The sequence below is a fragment of the Schistocerca gregaria genome, chromosome 4, assembly GCF_023897955.1.
Source record: "Schistocerca gregaria isolate iqSchGreg1 chromosome 4, iqSchGreg1.2, whole genome shotgun sequence".
Lineage (NCBI taxonomy): Eukaryota > Metazoa > Arthropoda > Insecta > Orthoptera > Acrididae > Schistocerca > Schistocerca gregaria.
This window is the reverse complement of record NC_064923.1, coordinates 323,750,095-323,770,466: the sequence shown is the minus strand read 5'-3', so window position 1 is coordinate 323,770,466 and position 20,372 is coordinate 323,750,095. Positions and strand designations below refer to the sequence as shown.

The following is a 20,372-nucleotide window of genomic DNA, read 5'->3' as shown; positions in this document are numbered from 1 at the left end:
ACATTATCTTGCGATCATGCCTTCTTTTTTTTTATCAGGGTATGTACTAAATCTGGGTGGAAGCTGAACAAAGTATATAATCCTTTGGAAGCACGCCTCCGTTGTGACTGAGGCTACTGGGCAGGCAGATGAAGGGGTCGTTCGCGGCGGCAGCGCGGCAGGGTCACTCAGCTGGGGTGGCTCGGCGTGCCACGGTGCAGTGTCTCGCTATTTGCGTCGGCAGCGCCAGCCCGAAATAGCGGCGTCCGTGAAAATAGAGCGCGAACAAAGCCGGCCGGCGGCGGCAGAGCACGCGCCGGCACGCAAAATCCGATACTGTGTCCGCGTCCACCGCACGTGAATGGCTCCCTGCGGTCGGTCCCCCGCAAGGACGCCGCGCTCCCTGTCCGCTTTGGCGACGGACCGCGCCACAAGTCGCGAATCCACAGCACGGGCACCATCGAAAACACTGCCGGCGTATATCGCAAGCCGCACAGATGCAGCTGGGGTTTTCCTGTGTACATCACAGCAGCACAAGTAAAGCGTTGCGGAATTATGCCTGCATCAATATTGAGCCAGGGAGGATTTGAAAGCAACTGGAGCACGAAGAAAAAAATTCAGTATACCGGAGTGCAGTATATATGCAACTACATCACATGGGGAGATCGTAGCCGGGAGGACACCAGCAAAATTATAACTCTGGTACGACGAAACACTACAGGCAAGGAAATTTGTAGGCGCTAGTAAGAAGAAGTCGTAGTGAACAAATACATCGCGATGAAACGCTGTCGACTTCCCATACAGATGACAGTGTTGAGATAATGCGACATTTCTACAAGTCTTCTTTGCAAGAAGATAGTGACTATGAGACTTGTCCAAAAGTCTGGTAAATCAACACTGTCTCCTGCTCCCAAAACGCGAAAGTATTTTATCAGCACTGTATGGCGGGGAAGTCTACATTCAAATCAATGGTGGGGCTAAAGAGTCGAAACGAACCAAATCAGTAAATGCACTGAAGATGAAAAACGTTCTGACCACCTGATTAGTAGCGTCTTGATCCACCTTTGGAGTAGTAAGAATTCAACAAGTCCTTAGTACACTTCCGGCAGTACACTACTGGCCATTAAAATTGCTACACCACGAAGATGACGTGCTACAGACGCGAAATTTAACCGACAGGAAGAAGATGCTGTGATATGCAAATGATTAGCTTTTCAGAACATTCACACAAGGTTGGCGCCGGTGGCGACACCTACAACGTGCTGACACGAGGAAAGTTTCCAACCGATTTCTCATACACAAACAGCAGTTGACCGGCGTTGCCTCGTGAAACGTTGTTGTGATGCCTCGCGTAAGGAGGAGAAATGCGTACCATCACGTTTCCGACTTTGACAAAGGTCGGATTGTAGCCTATCGCTATTGCGTTTTACCGTATCGCGACATTGCTGCTCGCGTTGGTCGAGATCCAATGACTGTTAGCAGAATATGTAATCGGTGGGTTCAGGAGGGTAATACGGAACGCCGTGCTGGATCCCAACGGCCTCGTATCACAAACAGTCGAGATAACAGGCATCTTATCCGCATGGCTGTAACGGATCGTGCAGCCACGTCGCGATCCCTGAGTCAACAGATGGGGACATTTGCAAGACAACAACCATCTACACGAACAGTTCGACGACGTTTGCAGCAGCATGGACTATCAGCTCGGAGACCATGGCTGCGGTTACACTTGACGCTGCATCACAGACAGGAGGGCCTGCGATGGTGTAGTCAACGACGAACCTGGGTGCACCAACGGCAAAACGTCATTTTTTCGGATGAATCCAGGTTCTGTTTATAACATCATGGTCGCAGCCGTGTTTGGCGACATCGCGGTGAACACACATTGGAAGCATGTATTCGTCATTGCCATACGTCTCGGTCACCTCGTTTTCGCATTGACGGCAGTTTGAACAGTGGACGTCACATTTCAGGTGTGTTACGACCCGTGGCTCTACTCTTCATTTCATCCTTGCGAAACCCTACATTTCAGCAGCATAATATACGACCGCATGTTGAGCCCCAAACCCAACAATGTGCGCTGAACAAGGTGCTCCGGAACACTTGTGCGTGCATCAGCACTGTTCTCTGTAATCAGACCTGCCACAGATCACCGCCTGTCTTGCTTCACAGTGCGGGCAAGCCTCCTGTCTCCACGTTGTATGACGAGACATGGACGCCCGAAACCTTGTCGCCTAGTCGTAATTTTACCGTCTTCAGTCACTATACATAGAAGCTCACGACAGTAGCGTACGACACAGCCGAATATCTTAGGCGTTCCGAAGCTGTCAAATCCCAGGTGCCAGGCAAAATCAGTCTACCCTTTTGCCAGTGTCGCTTATTTCAATGGAATTCCCCATTTGTGGCCCGTATCATGGCTAAAAAGATTCCCCATAGGTCTCTGTTCCGTTTATATACTTTCCCTATCGCGGCAAGTCCCTGCAATTCCAACAGGCGGCATTCAATCTCGCGGTGGTCAGTAGTCATAAAATTTTGGTTCAGCGGTTTACTGATATACTAGGGCTATACGGAAAGTAAGATCCAATTGATCGCGAAGTGGAAGCCAAAGTGAAAATTAAAAAAAATGTTTTATTTGAAGCTGTTAGTTACACCTTCCTCCTACTTCTCTACACAGTCGCCGCTTCGGCATAGACGTTTGTCGTTTATTTAAAATAACAAGAAGTCGACGGTTTACAACATGAGTAAATTGCAATTTCCGGTTGGGACAAAATTCTGAGATCTTCCAACAAAGAACACAGGAAGATAGATATCTACCATCAGAGTCAGCTCACCAGCGAAACGACGGCGGTAGCTACTCCCTTACAGTGTTTCAAATCTCAAGCTAACGTTATTAGACCGAATCCTGTAATTAAAATCAAGAAAACCTAACTTATGCTGTGCTTTGTTCACACAATTATCAAATCTGCTCAAAGCGATACAGCCTTTATCTTTACATGTATATTATCGTTTTGAATTCGTAGTTCTTTATGTTGTTTTTATAGCGTTCTCCAATTTCTTCTACACTGTACTAATCTTCACATATAGCACTGTAGAGAAGTTAAGGTGCTTCGGTAAGTATTTTCGTACTCACGTCGAACACATTAAAATGGGCAACGTAGTTCGGTTTTGGACCAACGAGTATGCGAAAAACTCCAGAGCAGACATCTCATCTTACGAATCGATAGGAACGGCACGGTATCACACAAGACCACAAAGCATTTGCTCCGTCTGCCTTGTTTTAGATAGCTCGGATTTATATGGAGTTGAGAGGATGGAGCTCCTGTCCTGTGGGTGCTGATCACTGTATAGCGTTGGACTCAGTTTCTGAGTAGAGGCGGGGAAGGCGATGTTTTTCATTGGCGGTTGCAAAACGGAAGATCTCAACCAAAATGACACCCGGAGGCGATTATCAAACGGAAGATCTTAACCAAAGTGACATCGGCAAGAGACACTTATCAGAGCCCAGCGAAAATTCTTATCTTTATACACAGAACCATAGTCTAATGTAAAAAATTGTTGAGTTCCAGGGAACACGATTGTAGACAGTGAACATCCAAGCACAGATTCTTTTCTTTTTCCAAGATTTGCCTAAATGACAGGGCGAAATTGTTCCTTCGGTAAGTTCACGATAGATTGTGTGAATCCCACTAAATGAAGATCAGAGAGAGAGAGAGAGAGAGAGAGAGAGAGAGAGAGAGAGAGAGAGGAGCGGTAGAGAACAAAATTAATTGTTCTGATTTGTGTTTCGAAACAACATACCAGCAAGTAAAGCACAACTTGTTCATGTGTACATAGTTATTATGTCGTTACGTAACAGAACGACCTTTTTCAATCACGTGTCCCCCAAAAGCCTTCTTTTTGTGCTTCAAATGGTTATACACCCAATAACGTATTTTGTTTATTCCCCCACCAACAGGAATAGTAGATGTGGTATTTCGTACTCCACCAAAAAGCACCAATATAGTTGCTGCAGATTCTATCGGGATTGAAATAATGTGAAATTTTCTCACGTGGTTGTGTACACAGTCTGCAGGCTCCACTGTAGGCGACGAGACGAAACGTGCGCCACTGCGGTGCTTTACCTGAAAATGAAAAAAAAGACCACTTAAATATGTTCACCTTGCGATCGGAAACAGAGATAAATAAAAATGACTGCAAAGCAACGATACATGGAAACAGCTACCAACACATTTCATTCATCGGAGCTGAATGTCACATGTAAGTAATACTCGTCATGTTAATTGTTTAAATTGATTAAGGTATTATAAAAATTATATATTTTGAAGAAAGAGAAGTAAATTATTCATAAAGTAATTATTTATTCCATATCGTTGTCCTTACGTCGAAAGATATGAATCTGTGCAATTCATAACGGCACCGTGCACGTAGCACTTGATCATCACGTTCTGCCACGACTTGAGCTATGAGCATGGTTGCCATGCAGTGGAGATCTAATTGTTTTCAGTTACGTAACAACGATACAACAGTAGGCCTTAGTGTTCTCACACTAGCAAGCAGTATAATATCGCACTGAGCATTATCGGTGTGCAAAGGAAGTACGTTATATTGCCGTTTGTTCACAACTAACCATACAAATGTGCACTGTATACGAGTATTTCGCCTCCACATTGAACGTAATACAAAGGTTATAGGAAAAGAAAGGTCTGGTCGGTTGCGAATAGGAAACCACAGCGAAAATCGAAAATTTCTTAGTTGCAGCAGTCAGCTACATCTTCCAGATACTTCTCTACATAGACGCCGCTCCGATGTAGACATTTGTCGTAGTGTTTTACTAATCTGTTGCTCAGTGTCTATGACAAAATGTTGGCTTCATAACCAGCGGTTCATGTGAGCAGAGCTGAAAATCCGAAGGAACCACTTTCGGGCTGAATGGTGGTTGATCAAACACTTCCCATCGAAAACTCTGCAGGAGCGCTCTCATTGCCCCTGTATTCTATGACCAAGAAAAGCCACGAAGAAGGAAATGCGTGACAGTTATTTCATATGGGGCTGCATGAAATCCGGCTAAAATCTCTCAGCAGGCACCCATATTTGGCGGGAGGCACTGTTGTATAGGCATTTGTACGTGCTCCCTGTGCGTTCAGAACCGAAAAGAGTGGCATGGCGTGATCGTCGGTCACACTAGAGACACTGCCCAACACGTCTGTGCAAAGCGTGATCGAATTTTCACTGTGATATCCATTCCGTTACTGACAGGTCCTTACTTTCAGAATAATCTACGCAGTTTAGTGCTAGTCATACAGAGATACATTCGCTTGCTTCAAACCGTTCACTGGCAATTTTTGTTTTTCTGCGTGTAGGCAGTGTATTGTTATTTTAATTAATATCGTTGTGAGAAGTTACAATATGAGAAAAACACCATTAGCTCGTCTTCAAACGTGGCCGGAGGTGGGACATAAGGGATATTCATAAATACCTCCGGGGATTCAGAAGATGACTGTGTAAAAACTGCGAGACATACAGAAAACAGACACATAGTAGTGGATCGAGCATCCCTCCAAGTGTTTTTTACTAACACTAAAGGTGTTCAATGTGAGAACCGTTTTTGACGATGCAAACGTTGACACGTAAAGGCAATTCACCGACACAACTTGTCCAGCAAGGCCCGAGGGCAGCCCACTTTGCAAATCTGTTGATTAGGTTGCCTACCTATAAGTGTGACCTTACTCGATGTGACAGTATGGGGAGGGGAGGGGAGGAGAAGAGGATGAACAATGAAACGTGAAGACAGCATAACGTTAAGGGGCAAGCGGTAATTACAAGAACTCTACAATAATTCAGAAGGCTCCTCTTGACCAGTGAAACACTGATACATAGTAATAACATGCAGCAAATTCCCACTGGTTCTCTGATAATGTATCGTGGGGCACATATGTCACAATAGCAGTGGCAGAACTGAAGCGTTTCTTAAGCTACGTGATAAACCGGACTTAGGATATGCCAACAGCAAAAAATTTAACATGCTTATGCAGTAATGTAATAGGTACATTAACTAAGAACGTTGGGGCTGGGTGTGCCCCTATGTTTTCGTGGTTGAGGAGGGAGATTAAGAGTATGAAACTGTTGCACGGTATAAGGGAAAACTTATTTCTCCACAGAGCAGAAAAATATTTCTTTCTAGTGTCACGGTTTAGACACACACACACACACACACACCATGCCGCACTTACAGTTGCAGAGTAGCTTCTGCCGGCGAAATACTTTTAAGATTTCCGCAACAAATAACTTTGGTTGCATTTTTTACTATAGCACTTCGCAACTAATTAAGCAAATGAAACTTCCTGGTAGATTAAAACTGAGTGCCGGACCGAGACTAAAACTTGGGACCTTTGCTTTTCGCGGGCAAGTGCTCTACCAACTGAGCTACCCAAGCACGACTCACGCCGCGCCCTCACAGCTTTAATCCTGCCAGTTCCTCGTCTCCTACCTTCCAAACTTTACAGAAGCTCTCATGCGAGCCTTGCAGAACTAGCACTCCTGAAAGAAAGGATATTGCGGAGACATGGCTTAGCACAGCCTGGGGGATGTTTCCAGAATGAGATTTTCACTCTGCAGCGGAGTGTGCGCTGATATGAAACTTCCTGGCAGATTAAAACTGTGTGCCGGACCGAGACTCGAACTCGGGACCTTTGCCTTTCGCGGTTAAGTGCTCTACCACCTGAGCTACCCGAGCACGACTCACGCCCCGTCCTCACAGGTTTACTTCTGCCAGTACCTCGTCTCCTACCTTCCAAACTTTACAGAGCACTTGCCCGCGAAAGGCAAAGGTCCTGAGTTCGAGTCTCGGTCCGGCACACAGTTTTAATCTGCCAGGAAGTTTCATATCAGCGCACACACCGCTGCAGAATGAAAATCTCATTCTGGTAATAAAGCAAATGCCGGATGTGTTCTGCGCAGACAAGACAGCGAGTGAGAACATTTTAGGGTTTCGCCAGCGTGCTCCCTGCCTCTTTGCCACGCCGCACGCTGCAGCCATTGCCCACCAGGTAACTCAAAATCTGGGGTAAGAGTCACGTTGGGCCACTTTTCCTGCTTCTCGCTCTCCGTAGAAAAATTTATTCGTTAGACACAATATTTCTGTTGCTACTTATTTTAATACTCATCGTGTTCGCTTTACGCCACGCACAATGAACACTATAGTGGCTAAGTGCTTTCACTATACCTAAACTAAAGTGAAATTCAAGACTAAGAGTTCCACGTGCACCCCAAAGCTCAACCTACAGATATACGAGGCAGAATGATGCTATTTGCCAGAGCGTCACTTGGAACACTGCCGAATGACAATGCGCATCACTCCGCTACCCGCCTTTACTTCTTATGTGCACACCACTATAGTCAATATCCATCACACGGTCTGGCTCTCTCCAGATTGATACATCTGTCTGTGTGGTGGGCAAGATGCGAATTCAGATTCCAAAGATCATAATTTGTGTCTAGGTTGGTCATTGCAAGTGGGAGACGGGAGGGTGGCCGCCCTCCCCTATACCTTGCCGGGTACTCCCACGTATCTGCCCGGTTGTAACATACCATTATAATGGTATTTAGCAATCGACTCTGCAGTCTGTACTAATGCTTGCCAGCACCATAAGCCTTTTGTTGTACCTAATCGATGAGGAACAATGGAAATAAAGTGGACTTTTCAAAACACCAATTTATTTACAATTACTTTGGTCTTTTAGAAGGTGTGGGCCAGTGCATAATACCAATTCCAAGGAAGTAAGCTTCCAGTCGTGTTCCCAAACGTGTAACATCGGACTACTCTGAACAACAATGGGAGAATACTGCAAGGACGAAAAAAGGGCGAAACGAGATCTAACAAACTCATGCACAAGTCTCGCATCTGAGAAGGCGTACTATAAAATATGTGGTATGCTACATTAACTAATTGTCTAAATGATAGTCTAATTGATAGATAGTCACAGAAAATAAAATATGCCGTCAAGAAAAATTGAATGAACTCCCACTGAGGATGCGTCTGCTCTCTTGAAATTTATTTAGGCATACAAACACAAACAAATTTGTTTTTCTAGAAAACACGTTCCAGTAACATCAGTTTATTAATTCAAGGTAATGGAAAATAAATGGTAAATATTTTATAGCTACCACACGAGTGTCTTCCCCCGTAGGACATTAATATCCTACCACATATTATTTAGTTGAGCTTCCAGTCCTAGAGCTTCGGTCTCTAACGATCTACAGTTTATGGCCCGTATATGTAGCACGGTAAAGGCACTTATACCTTTATGACCCATAACATTTTACTTTAACCAAACATTGTATAGCTGAGTGTAGAAGCATAAATAGCTGGTCGTGCTCCGTGTTTCAAGTACACTGTATGGAATCCTACAGCTCATTGCTTCTTGTACGCTTTCACTGGCGGCGAATTACCTACAATGAAGGAACTCGTACGTAAGAAAGGGGTCTTGAACAATCATAGTGAGTAAGATGGCACAATGGATAAAGCACTAAGCTCGAATTGAGGACAAACAAGTTTCAGACCACCATTCGGTTATCCAGATTTAAGTTTTCCGTTCTTTCCCTTGGTCACTTCCAGCGTGTCTCCGTGTGTGATCCTTGTCCATCCCAGCATATGCATTGTCCCCAGTGAAGCTGTACGTGCATGTATAATTTAGTCTGTAAGAGCACAGTCCGTGAAAGGTCCCACGTTCGAATACCGATCCAGTACACAGTTTTAGCCTACCAGGAAGCTTATAACAGTCCACACTCCATTAGAGTAAAGAATCATTCAAGATAGTGAAACAATGTTTTTAGCTAATCAGAAGTTCTAGTGAATTGATAATATTCGTTACTTTCATACGTATTCTGAAGCGCCAAAGAAAATGGTAGAGGTATACGTATTCAAATACAGAGATACGTTAACAGGCAGAATGCGGCGCTACGGTCGGAAACGCCTATATGAGACAAGTGTCTGGTGCAGTTGTTAGGTCGCTTACTACTCCTACAATCGCAGGTTGTCAAGATGTACGTGGTGTTACAGATGGGACACAGCATCTCAGCGGTAGTGATGAAGTGGGGATTTTCCCGTACGACCATTTCAGGAGTGTACCGTGAACATCTGGTACCCGGTAAAACGTCAAACCTCCGATATCGCTGCGGCCGGAAAGGCTCCTGCAAGAATGGGACTAAAGACCACTGAAGATAATCGTTCAACGTGACAGTCGTGCAATTCTTCCGCAAATTGCTGTAGATTCTGGGCCAGCAAGTGTCATCGTGAGAACCATTCAACGAAACGTCATCGATCGGGGCTTTCAGAGCCGAAGGCTGACTCGTGTAACCTTGATGAGTGCACGACAGAAAGCTTTATGCCTCGCCTGGGCCAGTCAAAAGCGACACCGGACCATTGATGACTAGAAACATGTTGCCTGGTCGGACGAGTCTTGTTTGAAATTGAATCGAGCGTATGGACGTGTACGGGTATGAAGACAATCTCATGAACCCATGGAAGCTGCATGTCAGTAAATGACTGTCTGATCACTTGCAATCATTCATGTCCATTGTGCAATGGGCAATTCCAGCAGGGCGATGCGACACCCCACACGTCCAGAATTGCTACAGAGTGTCTCCAGGAACACTCTTCTGAGTTAAAACACTTCCACTGTCCACCAGACTCACCAGAAATGAACACTATTGTGCATATATGGGATGTCTTGCAAAGTGCTGTTCAGAAAAGATCTTTTTATTTGATGGGTTTCCATATGTTTTTGAGACCGAATGTAGTAACATGTAAGTGTGAAATATCTCACATAATTATCAGGTGAAGTGCTTAAAGTCAAAGACAAAACTGTTTGTACACCGTATTATCGTCACCGTTGACGTGCAAACATAGCATGACGGAGCTTAGAGAGCTTGTGCTAGAAGTGATCAGCTTCAGAATTAAGAAGATACCAGTTCATTTCCGATAGCAGTCTCACGTAAGACATTATTAAGCACCTCTTAGAATTACGCCACTTATCACCATAACAAATCAACAACGTGCGCTGAGCGATGTGCTGCGAAGACTTGTGCCAATGTACCGTTGTACTGTATCGCCGACTGAGGTGGTCGAGCGGTTCTAGGCGCTACAGTCTGGAACCGCGCAACCGCCACGGTCGCAGGTTCGAATTCTTGTATCACCAGCAGTCGAGATAACAGGCATCTTATCCGCATGGCTGTAACGGATCGTGCATCCACGTCTCGATCCCTGAGTCAACAGATGGGGACGTTTGCAAGACAACAACCATCTGCACGAACAGTTCGACGACGTTTGCAGCAGCATGGACTATCAGCTCGTCGACCATGGCTGCGCTTACCCTTGACGCTGCATCACAGGAGGGCCTGCGAAGGTGTACTCAACGACGAACCTGGGTGCACGAATGGCAAAACGTCATTTTTTTCGGATGAATACAGGTTCTGTTTACAGCATCATGATGGTCGCATCCGTGTTTGGCGACACCGCGGTGAACGCACATTGGAAGCGAGTATTCGTCATCGCCATACTGGGGTATCAGTCGGTGTGATGGTATGGGGTGCCATTGGTTACACGTCCCGGTCACCTCTTGTTCGCAGTTACGGCGCTTTGGACAGTGGACGTTACATTTCACATGTGTTACTGCCCGTGGCCCTGCGAATCCCTACATTTCAGCAGCATAATGCACAACCGCATGTTGCAGGTCCTGCACGGGCCTTTCTAAATACAGACAATGTTCGACTGCTGCCCTGGCCAGCACATTCTCCATATATCTCACCAACTGAAAACGTCTGGACGATGGTGGCCGAGCAACAGGCTCGTCACTATACGCCCGTCACTACTCTTGATGAACTGTGGTATCGTGTTGAAGCTGCATGGGCAGCTGTACCTGTACACGGAGTACAAGCTCTGTTTGACTCAATGCCTAAACGTATCAACGCCGTTATTACGGCCAGAGGTGGTTGTTCTGGGTACTGATTTCTCAGGATGTATGCACCCAAATTGCGTGAAAATGTAATAACATGTCACTTCTAGTATAATATATTTGTGCAATGAATAACCGTTTATGATCTGCATTTCTTCATGGTGAAGCAATTTTAATGGCCAGTAGTGTATAAGATTTTTTTAAAATCGGATGATTCTTTTTGATACACCGTGTATTTTTAATTTAGGCAAGTGTACCACAAATGTGGATATGAAAACCAATAATTAAAGCACACTGCCAGTGCCTTACCGCTATGCGATTAGTTAACCTGAGTCGTTACGAGAGTGTGTCTACTAGCCTAACTAGGTTATGCAAGGCACGGTACAGCGGGTTCGGGCCGCTGCCTCCCTGCTCAACTCCATCCGCAGTTGGAGACATGCGGGTAGGCAAGTAGAGGCTGCAGAGGAAGTGGTGGCCAGGAAGCTGCGGCGCGCCTTGTAACTGGAGTTAGGCTCGGCCGCCGCACATCCGGCCGGCATCGCGCTGCAAAAACTTGTCGCCCGCTGCCGGCTGGTTGGAGGCGGCCTCTAGCGGTCTGCGCTGTGCTCCCGCCGTCTGCCGGATGTGCGACCTCCACTCAGCCTCGGCCTGTGGTGCAAGGGAGAGCCTGCGTCACGGACCATCCATTCCCACCTCCTACGTCACAGTCGTCTATCACGACGAGTACATATCACGCAACGGAAGAAATGCAGGGAATTGTTTTTTTCCCTTAGAGAATTGTGAACGGCGGGAGTGACCTTTTGGTTACCGCCAACAAAAATCGTTGTTAGAACTATTATATTCCCACGGCAGACAAACTCAAATACAAGTCAAATTAGAATAAGGGAAAGTATTTTCATAAGAACCGAAAATACACTATGGAATAATGACAATATTATGAAAAGGATAGACTGCTCCCACGCCCGGGTTCCCGGGTTCGATTCCCGGCGGGGTCAGGGATTTTCTCTTTCTCGTGATGACTGGGTGTTGTGTGCTGTCCTTAGGTTAGTTAGGTTTAAGTAGTTCTAAGTTCTAGGGAACTGATGACCACAGATGTTAAGTCCCATAGTGCTCAGAGCCATTTGAACCATTTTGATAGACTGCTACTCACCATGCAGAGTCGTATATAGACTGTCACACAAGTAAGCTTTTTCCAGAATGAGATTTTCACTCTGCAGCGGAGTGTACGCTGATATGAAACTTCCTGGCAGATTAAAACTGTGGGCCGGACCGAGACTCGAACTCGGGACCTTTCTTTCAGGAGTGCTAGTCCTGCAAGGTTCGCAGGAGAGCGTCTGTGAAGTTTGGAAGGTAGGAGACGGGGTACTGTCAGAAGTAAAGCTGTGAGCCCGGGGCGTGAGTCGTGCTTGGATAGATCAGTTGGTAGAGCACTTTCCCGCGAAAGGCAAAGGTCTCAAGTTCGAGTCTCGGTCCGGCACACAGTTTTAATCTGACAGGAAGTTTCAAGAAAGTTTTTGGCCGAAAGGGCCTTCATCGAAATTTAGGCGACATAGACACACACACACACACACACACACACACACACACACACGCAAACGCAACTCACACACACTCGACCAGAGTGTCTGACTGACGAGGTCAATCAGTCCTCAGCAGCCAAAGACTGTCGTCATACGTGTGTGAGTTGCCTTCGAGTGAGGGTGTGTAGCCGGCCGCTGTGACCGAGCGGTTATAGGCTCTTCAGTCCGGAACCGCGGTGCTGCTACGTTCGCAGGATCGAATCCTGCCTCGGGAATGGCTGTGTGTGGTTTCCTTAGGTTAGTTAGATTCAAGTAGTTGTAATTCTAGGGTACTGATGGCCTCAGATGTTAAATCCCATAGAGCTTGGAGCCATTTTTTTCTCATACATGGTTGTTTACATCTTTTGGTGGGTTTAATGACATCTCTGAACAGTGAAAGGGACTGTGTCTGTGATACAACACAGTCAACACAGTCAACGTCTATCTTGAGGAGTTCTGGGAAACTGGGTGATGTAAAAGTTGTATTTTTGTCAATGCAAAACGAAGGCTTTACTGTACAGCAGTTCTACCAGAAGCTCTCTACGCTGCACAAACTACAGAGATTCATTGTCATACGAAAATAAGATACGTTCAAGAGCAGGAAAGGGAAATTCTAAGGAAAATATTCGGACCAGTTTTTGGTGAAGCGTTTTGGATAAAGAGGCCATCAAGTGGGATCTATAAACAGATAGAAACGATAACGGACAACTTTAGAAAGAGAAGGATGAAATTTTATCGGCATATCACTAGGATAAACAAGAATAGGCTTACAAGGCAAATCTTTGAAATAGCATTCGCTACCAGAAACAAGACAAAATACAGTAGATCACTGAAACAGAAAAATACATTGAAAATAATCATAAACAGTTTAGAAAAAATATGCAGAAACATACACTTAAATAAAAACAAACGACGAAGAAAAAACAAAAAAAAGAAATATAACAGGAATGAATGGTCGGAAGAGCGCAATAGAGAAAACAGCGAGCGGATGAAGAAAATTTTGGAAGAAGCAAGAAAGAAGAAAAAAATCATGACTATTCAAGTTCAATCTCTTTCTGAATAGGGATAGTAGGAAATAATAATGATTCACTGGTGTCCACAATTAAAGCAACAAACCGCTATTTCCCCATCATGTGTCTAATTCACGATATAGTCATACAAACAGTCAACAGATGTCTGTAGGATCGCATTCTGCACGGAAGATGGCATTCCGGTCAAAATGGTTCAAATGGCTATGAGCACTATGGGACTTAACATCTGAGGTCATCAGTCCCCTAGAACTTAGAACTACTTAAACCTAACTAACCTAAGGTCATCACACACAACCATGCCCGAGGCAGGATTCGAACCTGCGACCGTAGCGGTCGCGAGGTTCCAGACTGTAACGCCTAGAACCGCTCGGTCACTCTGGCCGGCTATGCCGGTCAATGGACAACCATGCCAACAACGACGTCAGAGCAATCACTCTGCAATGGAGGGCCATAGGAAGAAAGGAAGGGAGACAGTTGCAAACTGACGTGGCCCCATGGCCAAATGTGAATCGCTCTGTTGTTTCTCGGTTGTTGCGACAGTTTACAGTGACCGGAAGTGTATCTCGAAGACGAGAGCAGGGCCGACCATGTATGACATCAGAAAGAGAGGACCGTTATTTGGCTGTAACGGCACGACGTTCTGCTTTACTACTGTACTGCAACTGACATCTGTCCTCGCAGCAGCCACTGGACGTTTTGTACCGGGAAAACTGTGTACAAAAGGCTTCGGCAGGGTGGCCTTTATTATCAGAGACCTGCTGCATGTTTACCTCTGACGCGACTTGACAGAAGGGAACGGCTAGAGTGGATTCGTCAAAATGTCACCTGGACGGTCGAATGTTATTTTTACAGATGAATGCCGATTTAGTCTCGGGAGTGATACTCGACGGATTAGCAGCTAGAGAACACGTGGAACATGATTTAGGGACCCAAAAATTTTGGAAAGAGACTGATGTTGTGGAGTATCCCTAATGGTGAGGGCAGGGATTGTGTCGATCACTCGAACACTTCATTGTACGAGTGAATACTGCTGTCAGGTATCGTGAGCAGATCTTGGGACTCATGTACGGTTGTTGCGAGGTGCTGTGGGCTAAGACTTCGTATTCAAGGACGATAATGCTCGACCTCACGAAGCGTGGGTGGTTGATGTTTTCTTGGAAACGGAATACATTGCACGCCTGGCGTGGCCTGTATGCTCTCCCGATTTGAATCCCAAAGAGCTTGTCTGGTATGCACTAGGAAGACGGGTTGCACCACGTCAGCATCCAACAACCACTCTCCAAGACTTGCGAGCAGCTCTGCAAGAAGAATGGGCCTTATTGCCTCAACATGAGGTTGATGTCATCATTCACAACAAGCCCCGTCCTTGTCAGGCCTGTACTGCCGCCAGAGGTGGCCGCATCCCATACTGAGCACATTAACCATTTCATCTACATCTACACACATACTCCACATACTCCACCTGCGTGCCGGAGGGTACCTCGTACCACAACTACCATCTTCTCTCCCTGTTCCACTCCCTAACACAACGAGGGAAAAATGACTCCCTATATGCCTCTGTACGAGCCCTAATCTCTTATCTTTGTGGTCTTTCCGCGAAATATGTTGGCGGCAGTAAAATTGTACTGCAGTCAGCCTCAAATGCTGCTTCTCTCTAAATTTCCTCAGTAGCGATTCACGAAAAGAACGCCTCCTTTCCTCCAGAGACTCCCACCCGAGTTCCTGAAGCATTCCCGTAACCGCGTGATGATCAAACCTACCAGTAACAAATCTAGCAGCCCGCCTCTGAGTTGCTTCTATGTCCTCCCTCAATCCCACCTGATAGGGATCCCAAACGCTCGAGCAGTACTCATGAATAGGTATTATTAGTGTTTTATAAGCGGTCTCCTTTACAGATGAACCACATCTTCCCAAAACCCTGCCAATGAACCGAAGACGACTATCCGCCTTCCCCACAACTGCCATTACATGCTTGTCCCAATTCATATCGCTCTGCAATGTTACGTCCAAATATTTAATCGATGTGACTGTGTCAAGCGCTACACAACTAATGGAGTATTCAAACATTACAGGATTCTTTTTCCTATTCATCTGCATTAATTTACATTTATCTGTATTTAGAGTTAGCTGCCATTCTTTACACCAATTACAAATCCTGTCCAAGTCATCTTGTATCCTCCTACAGACACTCAAGGACGACACCATTCCGTACACCACAGCATCATCAGCAAACAGCCGCACATTGCTATCCACCCTATCCAAAAGGTCATTTATGTAGACAGAAAACAACAGCGGACGTACCACACTTCCCTGGGGCACTCCAGATGATACCCTCACCTCCGATGAGCACTCGCCACCGAGGACAACGTACTGAGTTCTATTACTTAAGAAGTCGGAATGTGTGAGCAAACCCGTTAAGGTGAAAAGAAAAACGAAGAATATTTTTGTCTACCGTTATGCTTGTTGCACTCGTGTACGTTCTGTATTCTACACATTGTTCCTACTTTACTATTGGTTGTTAATGGTGTTTTGTAGAAAAATAAACGCAGTCTTGCAAAATTTTCGTTTGTTGCTTTTATTTTGCAAACCAGTATAATAATAATAATGCGTGTTTGTGTGTGTGTGTGTCTTCAATCATTGTCAAAAACTGATAAAATGTGAAATCAGGAATTATTCACTTGTTTATGAACGTTACCTCCCTAATGTAAAAATGTCTGTGTTTACAAATTTCTCCATTCTGCTTTGACCCGGTGCAGCAACTGTGGTTCCATGGAATGTGCGCGTTTAGTTCATTGTATGTAATAAGTACTACCTCTAATAAAGCGGTACGGTTAATATCTTTGGTGATTATTTAACTAGAGTTTAATTTTGCAGGATATTGTGGTTCTTTTCGTCCACCACTTCCTCTTGAAAGACAAAACATACGAGTTGCCGGCTACCTCCTTATTCCCTCCTCCCCAGCACCTTGTCCTACCACTCCACGCTCTCTAAGATCTGAGGGACTGCCTTGTTCCTAAAGTGCTTGATTTCGTGAATTCGTGCGCCTGTGAGAACACACAACTACCGAACTGCAACAGCAAACAAGGACTTGCGTGCAGGTTGCTCGAAGGTGGTTCGTGCGTTATCAGCGGCGGCTATACTTTCGTAGAGCAAGTTTACTGCAGCTCCTTGGCGGGATGTAAGTTATCCGCGGGATTACGGGGGAGTTAGTCGCCGGAGTTGCGTCCCCCGCAGTAGCGTCTGTAGCAAACGGTAACTAACTTCCTAAGTAAGCTGCGTACCTGCTCGCGGCGCCTCTGCAGTTGGCTGGCTTCGTCTGGAACTAAGATCTCGGCTGGGGTTGCCGTTACACCCGAGGAGGTGACACCGCTGTTCGTGGGTCACGGTAGCGGACAGGGTGCACTGTGTAGTGCTGAACGAACTTGTTAGTAAAGGTGGAACTTTATCTTGCCGAAATAATAGCCAGATACAGAGCTGCATGCCATTCAGCGCGGAAGGGGACACTGACAAGAGAAGCATGAAGTCTCCTCCCCTATTACTCACTCGCCGGATACGGGCTGTCTAAATAATATAGGTACAAACGAAATGGGCGAGTAGAGGTAACTGAAACAAGCAAGTAACCCTAATGAACACAGGTCTGGAAACCAATGAAATTCCACTTAACAACCGTCTCTGAGAGCCTCGCCGTTAACTCGATGCATTCTAACTACTTGACACTACTGAAAGGCTGATAGCATTTAACTGTTTATCCATGTGTCTTTGTTATTAATTGCTGGGCTACACTACGTGATCAAAAATATCCGGACACCTGGCTGAAAATGACATACAAGTTCGTGGTACCCTCCATCGGTAATACTGGAATTCAATATGGTGTTGGCTCACCCATAGCCTTGATGACAGTATTCACTCTCGCAGGCATACGTTCAATCAGGTGCTGCAAGGTTTCTTGAGGATTGGCAGACCATTCTTCACGGAGTGCTGCACTGAGGAGAGGTGTCGATGTCGGTCGGTGGGGTCTGGCACGAAGCCGGCGTTCCAAAACATCCCAGAGGTGTTCTGTAGGGTTCAGGTCAGAACTCTGTGCAGGCCAGTCCGGTACACGGATGTTACTGTCGTGAACCACTTCGCCACAGACCGTGCATTATGAACAAGTGCTCGATAGTGTTGAAAGATGCAATCGACATCCCCGAATTGCTCTTCAACAATGAGAAGCAAGAAGGTGCTTAAAACATCAATGTAGGCCTGTGCTGTGATGTTTCCACGCAAAAAAACAAGGTGTACAAGCCCCTTCCATGAAAAACACGACCATACGATAACACTGCCGCCTCCGAATTTTACTGTTAGCACTACACACGCTGGCAGATGACGTTCACCGGGTATTCGCCATACTCACACCGGGCCATCGGATAGCCACATTGTGTACTGTGATTCATCACACAACGTTTTTACACCGTTCAATCGTGCATTGTTTATGTTCCTTACACCAAGCGAGGAGTCGTTTGGCATTTACCGGCGTGATGTGTGACTTATGAGCAGCCGCTCGACCATGAAATCCAAGTTTCCTCACCTCCCGCCTAAATGTCATAATACTTGCAGTGGATCATGACGCGATGTGGAATTCATGTGTGATGATCTGGATAGATGTCTGCTTATTACACTTTACTACGCTCTTCAACTGTCGGCGTTCTCTGTCAGTCAAAAGACGAGGCCAGCCTGTACGCTTTGCTGCTGTACGTGTCCCTTCACGTTTCTACTTCACTATCACATCGGGAACAGTGAACATGGGTATTTTTAGGAGTGTAGAAATCTTGTGTACAGAAGTATTACACAAGTGACACCCACGTTCGAGGACTGTGAGTTCCGCGGATTGCCCCATTCTGCTCTCTCACGATGTCTAATGACTACTGAGGTCGCTGATACGAAATACCTGGCATTAGGTGGCAGCATAATGCACCTAATATGAAAAACGTATGTTTTTGGGGGTGTCCGGATGCTTTTGATCACGTAGTGTATATACTGCCTTGAATGAATTTCGAGTGTGCCCCAAACGCGATAACAGGGTATTACCTTTCACAATTATTTAAATGACGTAGTGGGTAACGTCCGGAGTATCATATGGCTTTTCCCAGATGTTGTTGTTTATATGCGGAGAAGCGCAACTATAGAAATTGTAGCGCAAAGTCAGAAAACTATACGGTACCGAAGACTACAGGGTACCTTTCACCTTGCGTTTTAATTCCACCCCTGAACTTTTCTTTTATTTCCATCATAGCTTTTTCGATGTACAGATTGAACAGTAGGGGCCAAAGACTGCATCCCTGCCTTACAGCCTTTTTAATCCGAGCACTTCATTCTTGGTCGTCCACTCTTATTATTCCCTCTTGTCTCGTGTTCCTAATGTATATTATCTGTCTCTCCCTACAGCTTAGCCCGATTTTTCCCAGAATTTAGAACATCTTGCACCATTTTACATAGTCAAACGTTTTTTCCAGGTCGACAAATCGTATGAACGTGTCTTGATTTTTCTTTAGCCTTGCTTCCATTATCAACCGCAACGTCTGATTGTCTCTCCGGTGCTTTCACATTTCCTAAAGCCAAACTGATAAGAAGTGTTATAAAACGTTAACTGCATCACTATTAACGACTCAGGTCGCGGCCATAAATGAAAAACGTTGTGTGTCGTGTGTCACTGTTCGCAGCCTGAGTGGAAGTGTGTTTAATGCTCTAGACGGTTAATTACAGTACTCTGTAATTCAACATTACGTTCACTTCGATAATTTCGCGACTTGATTTCCGATTAGGAGTACGAAGGAGGCATTTATATTCAGACACACCACTGTGTAATAATTTGGATATGGGTAGCAGTGGGTAATGGTGATTCTATTTTGAGAAGTGTTTTGGCAAGCACTGCACTGGTGGAGCAATTTCATGGCATTCGTCAGGGAACATTTCGTAGTTGCACATTCCTATAACAATTTCAAATCATAAACGGCACCACGACCGTTGTAAGTAGGCTGTTTAGGTTCTTATATTGGTCACGCCACGTAGCGCTCTGTATGAAAATCACTGGCTGTGTTGTGTGCAGTCTGTGGCTGGGTGGCATTGTTGGAATTTGCTACTGCAGTGTTGGGCAGTTGGCTGTTAACAGCGCGTAGCGTTGCGCAGTTGGAGGTGAGCCGCCAGCAGTGGTGGATGTGGGGAGAGACATGGCGGAGTTTTGAGAGCCTATCATTTGGACATGTGTCCATCAGAGACAGTAAATTTGTAAGACTGGACGTCATGAACTGATTATATATATATATATATATATATATATATATATATATATATATATATATATATAATGACTTTTGAACACTATTAAGGTAAATACATTGTTTGTTTTTCATCAAAATCTTTCATTTGCTAACTATGCCTATCAGTAGTTAGTGACTTCCGTAGTTAGAATCTTTTATTTAGCTGGCAGTATTGGCGCTCGCTGTATTGCAGTAGTTCGAGTAATGAAGATTTTTGTGAGGTAAGTGATTCATGAAAGGTATAAGTTGTTGTTAGTCAAGGCCATTCTTTTGAAGGGATTATTGAAAGTCAGATTGCGTCGCGCTAAAAATACTGTGTGTCAATTTAGTGATGATCAGAATAAGTAAAGAGAGAAATGTCTGAGTACATTCAGTTTTGCTCAGGTGTTTGAAAATCAAATAACTTACCAGCACAGTAATTCACTAATTTTTCTAAGGGGACGTTTCACCGTATATAATCTTCTCCGAAAGGGACTTAACATCAGGAGACGCGAAGTGAACAACTATTCCTTTCACTTGTGCTTTACGTTGAACACGTTAAGTTACATATCTCAC

General features: G+C 45.2%; 1 protein-coding gene across 4 annotated transcripts in view; it reads right to left on the bottom strand.

Moving 5' to 3' along the window:
* Positions 1–20,372, bottom strand: part of LOC126266784 (irregular chiasm C-roughest protein-like) — a 1,732,081-nt gene that overhangs the window by 852,637 nt on the left and 859,072 nt on the right. The window contains exon 5 of one of the 4 annotated variants that reach the window (XM_049971327.1): positions 4,029–4,100. The exons of the other annotated variants lie outside the window; for them this stretch is intronic. The gene's annotated coding sequence lies outside the window, so the exon portion shown is untranslated. The remainder of the gene's footprint in view (positions 1–4,028; positions 4,101–20,372) is intronic. 4 annotated transcript variants of the gene reach the window in all.